Genomic DNA, 5,019 nt, shown 5'->3' with positions numbered 1-5,019 from the left:
GGGGTGACTGTCCTATACCATGGCCCCCACATCATCACACCACCAGGGGGCAGTGTGTCCTCCTATCACTACTAGGGGTGACTGTCCTATACCATGGCCCCCACATCATCACACCACCAGGGGGCAGTGTGTCCTCCTATCACTGCTAGGGGTGACTGTCCTATACCATGGCCCCCACATCATCACACCAGCAGGGGGCAGTGTCCTCCTATCACTTCTAGGGGTGACTGTCCTATACCATGGCCCCTACATCATCACACCAGCAGGGGGCAGTGTGTCCTCCTATCACTACTAGGGGTGACTGTCCTATACCATGGCCCCCACATCATCACACCACCAGGGGGCAGTGTGTCCTCCTATCACTACTAGGGGTGACTGTCCTATACCATGGCCCCACATCATCACACCAGCAGGGGGCAGTGTGTCCTCCTATCACTGCTAGGGGTGACTATCCTATACCATGGCCCCCACATCATCCCACCAGCAGGGGGCAGTGTGTCCTCCTATCACTGCTAGGGGTATCACATACAGAGATACAAGTGCAATCATATTATGGGGAGCAGAAGCTTTTATTGTCAGGTGGGAGGAGTTACTGCAGCGGGTCAGGATCTGCAGGACCTCTCCTTCTTCTTCAGGACCTCTGCACTTCCCCCTGGCAGCTCTCACTCACCTCCTGCACCAGATCCTGACTGATCGCCGTCCATTCCTGCACTATCACTGCTGCATTCTGTCACAATGGGGCAAATTTACTTACCCGGCCCATTCGCGTTCCAGCGGCGGCTTCTCCGCTCTGGATTCGGGTCCGGCCGGGATTTAATAAGGTAGTTCTTCCGCCGTCCACCAGGTGGCGCTGCTGCGCTGAAAGTAAACTCATCGCACCGGAATGCACCGAGCTGGACCAGGTGAAGGTAAGCGGTCCTTATGCGACACATTTTCGGTTTTTAAATGCGGCGGTTTTTCCGAATACGTCGGGTTTTCGTTCGGCCACGCCCCCCGATTTCCGTCGCGCGCATGCCAGCGCCGATGCGCCACAATCCGATCGCGTGCGCCAAAATCCCGGGGCAATTTAAGTACAAGCGGCGCAAAACAGAAATATTCGGGTAACACGTCGGGAAAACGCGAATCGGGCCCTTAATAAATGACCCCCAATGTGTTGGGTTTTGTTTGTCCCCCGTCTCCTGATGATTGACCACAAGTTCTCAATGGGATAAGATCCGGGGAGTTTCCGGGCCATGGACCCAGAATCTCTGTGTTCTGTTCCCGGGCCATGGACCCAGAATCTCTGTGTTCTGTTCCCGGGCCATGGACCCAGAATCTCTGTGTTCTGTTCCCGGAGCCATGGACCCAGAGTCTCTGTGTTCTGTTCCCGGAGCCATGGACCCAGAATCTCTGTGTTCTGTTCCCGGGCCATGGACCCAGAATCTCTGTGTTCTGTTCCCGGGGCCATGGACCCAGAATCTCTGTGTTCTGTTCCCGGGCCATGGACCCAGAATCTCTGTGTTCTGTTCCCGGAGCCATGGACCCAGAGTCTCTGTGTTCTGTTCCCGGAGCCATGGACCCAGAATCTCTGTGTTCTGTTCCCGGAGCCATGGACCCAGAATCTCTGTGTTCTGTTCCCGGAGCCATGGACCCAGAATCTCTGTGTTCTGTTCCCGGAGCCATGGACCCAGAATCTCTGTGTTCTGTTCCCGGGCCATGGAGCCAGAATCTCTGTGTTCTGTTCCCGGGCCATGGACCCAGAATCTCTGTGTTCTGTTCCCGGGCCATGGACCCAGAATCTCTGTGTTCTGTTCCCGGAGCCATGGACCCAGAGTCTCTGTGTTCTGTTCCCGGGCCATGGACCCAGAATCTCTGTGTTCTGTTCCCGGGCCATGGACCCAGAATCTCTGTGTTCCGTTCCCGGGCCATGGACCCAGAATCTCTGTGTTCCGTTCCCGGGCCATGGACCCAGAATCTCTGTGTTCTGTTCCCGGGCCATGGACCCAGAATCTCTGTGTTCTGTTCCCGGGCCATGGACCCAGAATCTCTGTGTTCTGTTCCTGGAGCCATGGACCCAGAATCTCTGTGTTCTGTTCCCGGAGCCATGGACCCAGATTCTCTGTGTTCTGTTCCCGGAGCCATGGACCCAGAATCTCTGTGTTCTGTTCCCGGAGCCATGGACCCAGAATCTCTGTGTTCTGTTCCCGGAGCCATGGAGCCAGAATCTCTGTGTTCTGTTCCCGGAGCCATGGACCCAGAATCTCTGTGTTCTGTTCCCGGAGCCATGGACCCAGAATCTCTGTGTTCTGTTCCCGGAGCCATGGTCCCAGAATCTCTGTGTTCTGTTCCCGGAGCCATGGACCCAGAATCTCTGTGTTCTGTTCCCGGAGCCATGGACCCAGAATCTCTGTGTTCTGTTCCCGGAGCCATGGACCCAGAATCTCTGTGTTCTGTTCCCGGAGCCATGGACCCAGAATCTCTGTGTTCTGTTCCCGGAGCCATGGACCCAGAATCTCTGTGTTCTGTTCCCGGAGCCATGGACCCAGAATCTCTGTGTTCTGTTCCCGGAGCCATGGTCCCAGAATCTCTGTGTTCTGTTCCCGGAGCCATGGACCCAGAATCTCTGTGTTCTGTTCCCGGAGCCATGGACCCAGAATCTCTGTGTTCTGTTCCCGGAGCCATGGACCCAGAATCTCTGTGTTCTGTTCCCGGAGCCATGGACCCAGAATCTCTGGGGGTCATTTACTAAGGGGCCGATTCGCGTTTTCCCGACGTGTTACCCGAATATTTCCGTTTTGCGCCGATTGTACCTGAATTGCCCCGGGTTTTTGGCGCACGCGATCGGAATTTGGCGCATCGGCGCCGGCATGCGCGCGACGGAAATCGGGGGGCGTGGCCGAACGAAAACCCGACGTATTCGGAAAAACCGCCGCATTTAAAAAAAAAATTGTGTCGCGAAAATTTCACTCACCTTCATCCTGGGTAGGCCGGTGTATTTCGAGGCATTCCAGCGGACTTCAGCGCAGCAGCGCCACCTGGTGGACGGCGGAGGAACTACCATCATAAATCCCGGCCGGACCCGAATCCAGCGCAGAGAACGCGCCGCTGGATCGCGAACGGACCGGGTAAGTAAATGTGCCCCTCTGTGTTCTGTTCCCGGGCCATGGACCCAGAATCTCTGTGTTCTGTTCCCGGGCCATGGACCCAGAATCTCTGTGTTCTGTTCCCGGGCCATGGACCCAGAATCTCTGTGTTCTGTCCCCGGGCCATGGACCCAGAATCTATGTGTTCTGTTCCCGGAGCCATGGACCCAGAATCTCTGTGTTCTGTTCCCGGGCCATGGACCCAGAGTCTCTGTGTTCTGTTCCCGGAGCCATGGACCCAGAATCTGTGTGTTCTGTTCCCGGAGCCATGGACCCAGAATCTCTGTGTTCTGTTCCCGGAGCCATGGACCCAGAATCTCTGTGTTCCGTTCCCGGGCCATGGACCCAGAATCTCTGTGTTCTGTCCCCGGAGCCATGGACCCAGAATCTCTGTGTTCTGTTCCCGGAGCCATGGACCCAGAATCTCTGTGTTCTGTTCCCGGGCCATGGAGCCAGAATCTCTGTGTTCTGTTCCCGGGCCATGGACCCAGAATCTCTGTGTTCTGTCCCCGGAGCCATGGACCCAGAATCTCTGTGTTCTGTTCTCGGGCCATGGACCCAGAATCTCTGTGTTCTGTTCCCGGGCCATGGACCCAGAATCTCTGTGTTCTGTTCCCGGGCCATGGACCCAGAATCTCTGTGTTCTGTTCCCGGAGCGATGGACCCAGAATCTCTGTGTTCTGTTCCCGGAGCCATGGACCCAGAATCTCTGTGTTCTGTTCCCGGAGCCATGGACCCAGAATCTCTGTGTTCTGTTCCCGGAGCCATGGACCCAGAATCTCTGGGGGTCATTTACTAAGGGCCCGATTCGCGTTTTCCCGACGTGTTACCCGAATATTTCCGTTTTGCGCCGATTGTACCTGAATTGCCCCGGGTTTTTGGCGCACGCGATCGGAATTTGGCGCATCGGCGCCGGCATGCGCGCGACGGAAATCGGGGGGCGTGGCCGAACGAAAACCCGACGTATTCGGAAAAACCGCCGCATTTAAAAAAAAAATTGTGTCGCGAAAATTTCACTCACCTTCATCCTGGGTAGGCCGGTGTATTTCGAGGCATTCCAGCGGACTTCAGCGCAGCAGCGCCACCTGGTGGACGGCGGAGGAACTACCATCATAAATCCCGGCCGGACCCGAATCCAGCGCAGAGAACGCGCCGCTGGATCGCGAACGGACCGGGTAAGTAAATGTGCCCCTCTGTGTTCTGTTCCCGGGCCATGGACCCAGAATCTCTGCGTTCTGTTCCCGGGCCATGGACCCAGAATCTCTGTGTTCTGTTCCCGGGCCATGGACCCAGAATCTCTGTGTTCTGTCCCCGGGCCATGGACCCAGAATCTATGTGTTCTGTTCCCGGAGCCATGGACCCAGAATCTCTGTGTTCTGTTCCCGGGCCATGGACCCAGAGTCTCTGTGTTCTGTTCCCGGAGCCATGGACCCAGAATCTCTGTGTTCTGTTCCCGGAGCCATGGACCCAGAATCTCTGTGTTCTGTTCCCGGGCCATGGACCCAGAGTCTCTGTGTTCTGTTCCCGGAGCCATGGACCCGGAATCTCTGTGTTCCGTTCCCGGGCCATGGACCCAGAATCTCTGTGTTCTGTCCCCGGAGCCATGGACCCAGAATCTCTGTGTTCTGTTCCCGGAGCCATGGACCCAGAATCTCTGTGTTCTGTTCCCGGGCCATGGAGCCAGAATCTCTGTGTTCTGTTCCCGGGCCATGGACCCAGAATCTCTGTGTTCTGTCCCCGGAGCCATGGACCCAGAATCTCTGTGTTCTGTTCTCGGGCCATGGACCCAGAATCTCTGTGTTCTGTTCCCGGGCCATGGACCCAGAATCTCTGTGTTCTGTTCCCGGGCCATGGACCCAGAATCTCTGTGTTCTGTTCCCGGAGCGATGGACCCAGA

The sequence above is a fragment of the Engystomops pustulosus genome, unplaced genomic scaffold (genome assembly GCF_040894005.1).
Source record: "Engystomops pustulosus unplaced genomic scaffold, aEngPut4.maternal MAT_SCAFFOLD_117, whole genome shotgun sequence".
Taxonomy (NCBI): Eukaryota; Metazoa; Chordata; class Amphibia; order Anura; family Leptodactylidae; genus Engystomops; species Engystomops pustulosus.
The sequence above is the reverse complement of the archived record's forward strand: the minus strand, read 5'-3'. Positions refer to the sequence as shown.